Genomic DNA, 9475 nt, shown 5'->3' on the forward strand with positions numbered 1-9475 from the left:
ACAGCCAGGCAGGTGGGAAATGGAAGAGGCTTTACCCACAGGGTTAGAAATGTAGCCCTGGAAAGAGAAGGAACAATGGCGGGACAAAAAAAAAAAAAAAAAAAAGGCCCCAGGAGGTAAAGCTTCACTCTGTAAGCACAAAGGGAGGCCAGAAGGTCAGAAGGTGGAGGAGAGTCATTCATGAGGGGCTGAAGGAAAAATTGCCCTGGGATGAGCGGAGACCTGCTACAGCACCATAACTAGAGTATCTCCTGAGATAATGAAGCCTGAACCATAGATGATTAAGTGGTTTATGCCCACCTTCTCCTCAACACACAATGGAGCAGATGAAGATGGATTAAAAATGTGTCCTGTCCCCCAAAGACCTGATTGGGCCACTTTCTGAAGTGCCAACTGTCAAATATGTAAAGTCAACCGCTGGTCTTCAAGAGAAAGTTTCAGTGAAGAGGTCTAAAATGATAGCAATTAGGACTCGAAAGGAGTCAGATGGTTGGCTAAAAGCCAGAGATGGCCTTTGGCTGGTGTAAAACAAAAACAAAACAATCTCAAGCTCTATCTCTCTCACACGCCTGTGCACACATGCACTTTTAGGTGACCTCGAAGCAGCGCCTGAGTCTCCATGAGCAGCCTTTCTCTGTGTGCTCCTTCAGCTTGCTAGGCCTGGCTATCCTTGGGACCCAGATCAACCCCCCTAGGAAATGAGGAATCCCACAGATTGGGTGATGCAGATTCCAAAACATGCCAGAGCAAACTACAGAGGCTGTTATTTAACTTCCTAAAAATACCACAGTGCCCCAGAACCATACTGTACCTGGTCTAGCCCTGGTTGACCTAGACTCCAGGGTCTCACAACAGAACATTGCTTTCCTTGATGAAACTCATGGAAGGAAACTCCTGATACTCTTAATGGTCTTACCTTTCAACCAAGTTTAAAAATTAAAAGAAATGTTTTCTTCTCTGTGGCTCCTTGCCCATTACAGGTTATCCTGGTAACAGTTGTCTTCCAATTCACTGCATTAGCAGATTAGCCGGAGTAAAGTAGGATGTGGAAGCAAAACAGAAGCTCTCCTATAAAGAAAAAAGAGCATACGTTCACAGAATGTTCTGTTTTGGTCTGATGACAGCTGCCATTAAAGATACCGGTTGAGGGTCCTGATTCACATAGAACTGCACCTCAGAAGATTGAAAAGTTCTAGTTAACTGAAATTTTTTCCATGTGAAAACAGGAAAGAAAGGCACGGTCATCCTCTACCTCAGCTTTTATCCTACACTACATAATAACCCAGAAACAGAGACACCATAATAGCACTATCAGTGAATAAGAAAAACATACATATTCTTGTCTTTATCTTACAAAAACATCAATGATATTCTTATCCCACACAGAGCTGACTGTAATGGCACCATACTTTAAAATACTAAATCAAATTTGAAAAGTAGCCAAGTAGCCCCATGTAATACCTCTAAATACCATAACTTTCACCAGGAAATGTAAGCAGAATATTGAGGTCACTGAAGTACTAACTATAGCCAAATTCTGTCTCTAATTAGTCAATTAATCAAACGCTACACATGAAAGGACTATAAAGCATCTTCCAAGGCACTTCACTGATAACACTGCAAAAAAAGTCTCAAACTATAGACAATATGCTAATTAGAAATCCTTTAAGAATGCAGTCTATAAGGCATCTCAAAACATATGCTGTTCATTGGATGCATTTCTTCCATAAAACTCACTACGCTGAAGTCAGTGTTTTCTGTCAAATAAGGTAATAAATAGAAACAATGCCGAATGCTTGTTAAAAGAATAAAATGAATCAACCAAAACAGTAACAAACCCAGGTTAAGAAAAGATGATTTAATTCTAAACACTTTACCAAATGCTTTCCGAACATACACTTGAAAAAGTGTAATTGATCATTTAAATTTTTGCTTTAAACGACAAGAAACCATGTGCCACCACCGTGTGCTGCTAGAGCCCTCAGACCCATCACTAAATGCTGCAGGTAATTCCAGCCCCATTCCAACCGTTCCGTGTGCTCAGGGTTCCAGATCCTTTTAAGAATCTGATGAATTTACATGTTCCACAAAATGCACACTTGTGCACACACACAATTTAGCATTTAAATTTGAGTGGTTGTAGGACCCTCAAAGATGATCTGCAATTGTTTCTTCTAGTTGCCAAGACCACCCACTGCCCCCACTTGTAGGCAGGTCACAGGCTCCCAGCAGAGTTGGACCAACTGCCTGCCTCACCATGCCGCACACTCCCATCCAGGGAAGCAAAAAGAAAAAACAGTTATTAAATGTACTCACAGCATTATGAACCTGGGTACTTACTAAATAGTAACAAGTATGCTGAGACTTAATCCACTTTTCTGGAATAGGGACTCTGTATAATTGCTCATACTCTTTTTCACTTAGATTAATAAGGGAAAAGAGTGGGTCTATAATACTGATGGTAAGAAATATGGTAATTCTAAAGTGTGAGAATATGAGAAACAAGACCAAACAATGGAAAACAGAATGGAACAGTATCTGAATGCAGTAGTGGGACTACTGAGTCAAGAGTGTATATTGAATACACACTGAAATGCCTCTAGATCTACAGTAAAAAGACTATTTGGGTTGTTTTGCGTTGTTTTTACAGACACAATCCACAAGTACCAGGAGAAGGCAACAAAATTGGAAAGGTGCTGGAAGGGAGCAAAAGGAGTACTGGCTGAAAAAGTTATTCACTGAACACTTAGATCCCTAAATATCCTCACCCTCTCCCACCCCTGCCGGCCCGGCCGAAGACAGGACGGCGAGCCGTGAAAGCAGGCCTCTGCACTGGGAGAGCCCAGCCGGCACAGCTGGGGAAGCCTGCCACCCCGACGACAGAGGGACTGTGTGAACTGCAGAAAAAATGCTGAGACACAGGCACACCCCACTGCCCACCCCAGCTCCAGCCAGACTCTCCTACTGGGCTCTGACATTCCCAGCCAGGCTGAAAACAAGAATGTCTTCAGAGTGAGCTAACTGACCTTGAGAAAAAAGAACCTGAAAATACTGACACTGGGGACTTCCCAAAGAAGCACTGCTAGTCACTGTGCTGGAAGGTTCATAGCCAATGAGCCCCTCCCATGATGGGAGCCTCCAATCTACCACTTTTAAAAACTAGTATTTTTTTTTTCATTTTTCATCACAAATTTGCTGAACAGCTCCAAGAGGAGTACAAGAAACTTCCACTAAGCCTTCCCCTAGACTCGCAACGGATCACTGTGTCACTTTTGCTTGAGTACCCCCCTCTCCACAAACACCCCAAACATTTGAGAGTTACTGCAGATCACTGACCTTCCCGCCAAACAGTTAACTGTGTATTTCCTAAAAACAAGGACACTAATTCGCACAACCACAGTACACATGTCAAAGTCAGGAATTTAACACAGTACTTGCTGACTATGGATTAAATAATTCATATTCCAATTCTGCCAAATGTTCTATAATGTCCTTCATGGCAATCCTCCCTCACCTTCATCCAGGATTCTATGTCCTATCTCCTTCATTCCCTTCTGTCTAAAACAGTTCTGCATCATTTCTTTGTCTTTCATTTCACTGACATTTTTGAGGAATACAGCGTATGCACTTCCGGCAGGAATAAATGAAGTTTTGCTGTTCTTAGAGTATCACATAAAGAGGACGTCCATTTGTCCTATTATTGGCGAGCACATTTCGATCCCCTGGTTAAGATGATATGTGCTGTATTTCTCCACCGTAAAATAACCACTTTTCTGTGAGTAATCAAGGAGTAAGTAATCTGTGGGAAGATATTTTGAGATTATGTTCTTAAAACATTCACTCAGTAGTTGTACTACCCACTGACAGTTTTTGTCTGAATCAACTGTTCTCTGATGGTTATGAAGTGATGGGTTTTTTTTAAGTCTACTGTTCCTTCCTCTATTAGATGACATTCTAACTTTAGTACAGTATGTACCCTTCTCCCCACTCATCCTTTAATTCCTTAACAGTATGGACTCAAAGATTTTTATTTATTAATGCCATTATCCACTCTGATGCTCAAGTTGTCCCACATTCAGCCAGTGAGAGTCCCTTCAAGCAGACTCCTGTGTGCTTTTCATACTTTTTGAGCACTTCCTTATTTTCTGGCATAACAACATGTTCCAGATTCATCTTGAACATTATCTGCCCCAGCTCTGAAATCATCCATTTTTCCAAGGAGGCCTGGTTCTTTTAGTGGAGAATGTAATGTAGAAATGAAGATCTGAGAGCCAAGGATGTTCACAGACAGCAGAGAAAGCTGGGAAAGATGGTAATTTCATATAATTCAACTTTGTGTGCTGTGGGTACATATCCCTGACTTTTAAATTGAAGGAAAACCAAAGATCACCAGATATCTCAGGAAAGCCACTATCATGAAAACTCAAGGGCAAAACAAATAGAAAAATACAAGCTGGAGGAAGCATTACAAAAAAAAAAAGAACATGTAAAAATAATAATTGATATCCTCAGAAAGATAACACATCCACTAAACAAACAACAGAATACTAATATTTAAAAGGGCACAGAAAATAATAGACTAATGCAGAAGGAAAATGATTTCCAACCATCAATCAAGAAGTATGCAGAAAGAAACACAAAGTCAAAAGATTTACCTCCTACACAACTTATTGGGAGAAGACGCTGAGGAGAGAGACTGTGCTCCACTACCACAGAGAAGACAACAGAGAAAGGCAGGAAGAATCGCCAGGATCCCGGGAGACAACTGTGCTCCCACCAGGCAAGGCGAACAGGGCAGATTGGAGCAGGGAAAGAGTTCTTCAAAAAGATAAAGCTGATGGAATACCTGAACATGTAACTGACTAAAAGTCTGAGGCTAAAGTGGTGATTAATATTTTTTTAAAAAAGTAATGGGGCGCCTGGCTGGCTCAGTCAGTGGAGCATGTGATGCTTGATCTCAGGGTCAGAGTTCAAGCCCCATGTTGGGTGTAGAGATTACCCAAACAAACAAATAAAATTTTTGTAAAAAGTGATACACTTCCAAGGAAAACCAAGTTGTTTAGGAAAAGTATTTGTAATTCACCACTTAACACATAAATAGCATACAGGGTCATAATGATAAAACTAAATATTGATTTAACCACAACTGCAGTAAAATTATCTTGGAAGGATGGGGAAGTTAGAATGTGGGAGGGGAGAAGAGAGAGCTAATCCCTACCTTCTGTATCTTTTCACAACAGGAAATCAGTAGATATGCTTGAAACTAAAAAAAAAAAAAAAAAAAAATCAGCATACAAGCATGCGAGTATGAACTCTTCAAATATGCTCTTCAGGTATAGGGAGGTAATATATATATATTTTTTTTAATTGGCTAAAGGAGTTCAAAGAATTACACTGGCCTTCAGGAAAAGGGAAAAGAGAGTGGGGAAGCTAAGGAAGGCTGTTTATCTCATCCAACCTCCTAGAACTAGCTCACTCTTAACTGCGGATGTGTACACTTTGACAAAAAAAATTTCTTTAATAAATTGTTAAGAACGCTAAACTGGGAAAAGGTATTAAACGTTGAGACCAGATAGCTGTAACATCAGCAACTCACTAGCTCTGGACTTGAGGCTTCTAACCTGAGTACCCATCCATTCCTTCATCTATGGAATAGAGTTGGACTACTTAACTCTAAACATTCTTCCTGCCTCTATAATCTATGAACCCAGTATAAAAATGAAGTAATCTCGGCTTTAAATATGGTGCCAGTGGCTACAGACATTAGTCGATTAAATTACAGAAAGAATTAAGCAGGACTAGGTGAAAGAATAATTGGAGAGACAAGTAAAATGGGGGGAAAGTTTTGCTTAAAGCCCCGGGGTACTGAGAGGCTGCTGATGGTGAGGGAGGAGTTAGACGTGCACTGTTTAGGCAATAAAGACAGAGAGCTCCTGATCCCAGCCTGGAAAGAATTTAATACTGACAGTATCCAGACAAACTATGACATGAGACCATGGGAAAAAAAACTAAGTAAGCCAAAGAGATGTTTGCTTTGAAAGTTAAAATACAGAGATGATGGTAGAATCCATGAGGATGATGAAAGGTGCTTCCCTCTCAAAAAGGGGGGAACCCTCCCCAGGTATTTAACTTGTAGGAAACCCGAGTTTCACATCATAAGAAAAGTACCTGGCCAGAGAGCAGAATATTGAAAAAGTGGGAGCAACAGCACAGTGTATGGAGCTAAAGGAGGAAAAGTAGGGATTTGCTAGTAAATAATAGAATGTTGATGTTCTAATCTATTCAGGCCACTGTAACACAGTACCATACTGGTGGCTTATAAACAAGAGAAATTTATTTCTCACAGTTCTAGAGACTGGAAAAGTCCAAGATCACAGCATCTGCAGATTCAGTGTGTGGTGAGGACCTGCTTCCTGGTTCATCGACAGCTGTCTTTCTGCTGTGTACTCACATGGCAGAAAGGGGCCAGCAAATCTCTAGGGTCTCTTTTATATCCCATTCACAAAGGCTCCACCCTCGTGGTCTAATCACCTCCCAAAGGTCCCCCCCCTCCCAATACCACCACACTGATGAGATGTGAAGATTATTTTCAACATACAGATCTTGAGCGGGGACACAAACATTCAGTGTATAGCAGCTGGTATCAGAGGAAATGGATCCAGAGGGGCCCCTTCAAAAAAGGAAATCAAGGGGAGCCTGGGTGGCTCAGTTGTTAAGCACCTGCTTTCAGCTCAGGTCATGATCCCAGGGTCCTGGGATCGAGCCCCGCATCAGGCTCCCTGCTCTGCGGGAAGCCTGCTTCTCCCTCTCCCACTCCCCCGTTTGTGTTCCCTCTCTTGCTGTGTCTCTCTCTGTCAAATAAATAAATAAAATCTTAAAAAAAAAAAAAAAACCAGTCAGAAATGAGGACTGGTTTAGCCTAAAACAGTGAAAAAAACAGATTCTCAACTCAACAGTATCTAAATATGTGTTTGCTTAGTCACAGAATTTGAGAATAGCAAGAATGAACATCTACCCTCACAAATCCGTTGTGCTAGTTATACAAGAGCTTTCAATCCCCATAGGTACTAATTCCTATTTTATAGTTGAGGATAATAAGAAAGAACTTATTCCAGATAAACCTTATGTGAACAAGGTTTTTGTTTTGTTTTGTTTTGTTTTTAACTCATCTTAGGAAAAAAGGCAATGAAAATCTCTGTGCTGTCATGTAAATTCCAAGATATTCCTCACTGATGCAAATTCACAAGAGGAAGCCATAGCTATTACAGAACATACAAGAAAGCATTTTCTCCTTGTATCATACATCAAGCACAAACAATAAACACCTTCTTAATTACAGACAGGTGATAGAACCCAAAGTCTGAACACATAAAAGCAAGTAATTCTACTTCTTACTAACATCAGGAAGCCCTCAGGTAGGCCAGCTCAATCAGAGCAGCATTTTAATATGGATCTTGATCCCATTTCTGCAAGTATTCTCACACATGTTCTCCAAAACATCCAAGTCCAAAGAGATGGAATATAAAGAGATAGGAAAATAATCCATCTCTTTGAGGTCTTGTTCACCATTTTATCCTCAACGTCTAGCACACTGTGAATAATAATTTAAAAAGTCCACAAAATTTTGAATAGAAAAATCATCAAAAATGAGCATACAAACAACTCATAATTGGGAGAAAAAACCTAAATAAATAATTTGGATGACTTCAGAGGCATCTTTCAACAAAAATTTAAACATATATTTGCATATAAATATTTATATTTAAATACAAATATCCACATACATAACTCAGCTAACTTCAGAAACACCAATCATTTTTAATACAAGCCATGGCAAGAACTCCAAGACTTCTAAATCATTAATAAAAAAATCACTATACCGGGATGCCTGGGTGGCTCAGTTGGTTAAGCGTCTGCCTTTGGCTTAGGTCATGATCCCAGGGTCCTGGGATCGAGTCCCACATTGGGTTCCTTGAGCAGCAGGGAGCCTGCCTCTCCCTCCCCCTGCTTGTGTGTGCTCGCTCTCTCGCGCGCTCTCTCTCTCCGGACAAATAAATAAAAAAATCTTTAAAAAAAAAATCACTATACCAAGAATGAAAAAAAAAAAAAAAAGACTATTAAAGTATAAAGCCCCAAGGTAAATCCATACTACCACCTTTTAAAAGCAAAATCATATATGAAAAGTACTTTAGGTAAAAACTTTGGCACCTGATTGGATTACACCATCGTCTGGCTATGCGCCCTAATGGACATCGAAATCACTGCAGTCATACATGTAGCCAACCCAATCTAAGTTGCTATTAAAATGAAGCCAAGTCATTAATTAGTAAATTAGCATCCAAAGTAAAGCCCAGAGAACCAACTCTGCCTGTTACAACAACAGTGTGTAGAGATGGAGAGCAATGGTACAGAAGACTACAGGATCCTAACTGCCAACTATACTTAACTGGCTCAGCCATGATAAACAATCAAGTTAAATTTGATGTAAAAGCTGAAATTTCCATAATCCAGAGTACAACTGCAAGAAAGACATCAAACCTTTTTATAGGGCATCCTGGTAACCAAGTGATTAATAGTAAGTGAAGTTCAGAGACTGAAAAATGTGCTAAGCACCATGAAAGTAAAAGAATTTGTCCACTGAAAACTCAACACAAGAATGGGATTTTCACTGGCAAAACAAGATAATAGAAAGAAAAAGAAATAATAAAGAAAAGATCTGGGGCGCCTGGGTGGCTCAGTCGTTAAGCGTCTGCCTTCGGCTCAGGTCATGATCCCAGGGTCCTGGGATCGAGCCCCGCATCGGGCTCCTGCTTGGCGGGAAGCCTGCTTCTCCCTCTCCCACTCCCCCTGCTTGTGTTCCCTCTCTCGCTGTCTCTCTCTCTGTCAAATAAATAAATAAAATCTTTAAAAAAAAAAAAAAAAGAAAAGATCTTTGTAAAGGTTCTTGATTACTTTTCTGAAGAATGGACTTAATATGAACCAAGGAAAGGCCCATGCCACAACCAGTTGTAGCCCTGTCGAAAGCTCCAAGAGTACATTTTTTCTCGTAGCTTTGAACACAAGCCTAATTTCTAGTTGGTAATTCTAATCCTTACTCCTAAACCTTGGTTTCTACCACTGATGCTTCTGCAGTTCTCAAAACAATTGTTTTTAAAAGGGTAAGTGCAGGGCACCTGGGTGGCTCAGTCAATTAAGCATTTGACTCTTAATCTCAGCTCATGTCTTGATCTCAGGGTCGTGAGTTCAAGTCCCATACTGGGCTCCAGGCTGGGTGTGGAGCCTATTTAAAAAAAAAAAAAAAAAAAAAGGTAAGTGCCCCAGAACTGTGCTGTCCAATACAGTAGCTACCAGTCACACACAGCTATTAAGGACCTGGTAAGAGTAAGAAACTGAATTTGCAATTTTGTTTTAATTTAAATAGCCACGCTGAGGATGGACAGAGTATCATTATACAAAGTTCTACCAGACATCACTG

General features: G+C 40.4%; 1 protein-coding gene across 3 annotated transcripts in view; it reads right to left on the minus strand.

The window, feature by feature from the left end:
- PPP6R3 (protein phosphatase 6 regulatory subunit 3) overlaps positions 1-9475 on the minus strand; it is a 138241-nt gene that overhangs the window by 93167 nt on the left and 35599 nt on the right. For all 3 annotated transcript variants that reach the window (XM_078057703.1, XM_036105407.2, XM_078057698.1), the window contains exon 2: positions 917-1068. The gene's annotated coding sequence lies outside the window, so the exon portion shown is untranslated. The remainder of the gene's footprint in view (positions 1-916; positions 1069-9475) is intronic.

Source organism: Halichoerus grypus, chromosome 11 (genome assembly GCF_964656455.1).
Source record: "Halichoerus grypus chromosome 11, mHalGry1.hap1.1, whole genome shotgun sequence".
Lineage (NCBI taxonomy): Eukaryota > Metazoa > Chordata > Mammalia > Carnivora > Phocidae > Halichoerus > Halichoerus grypus.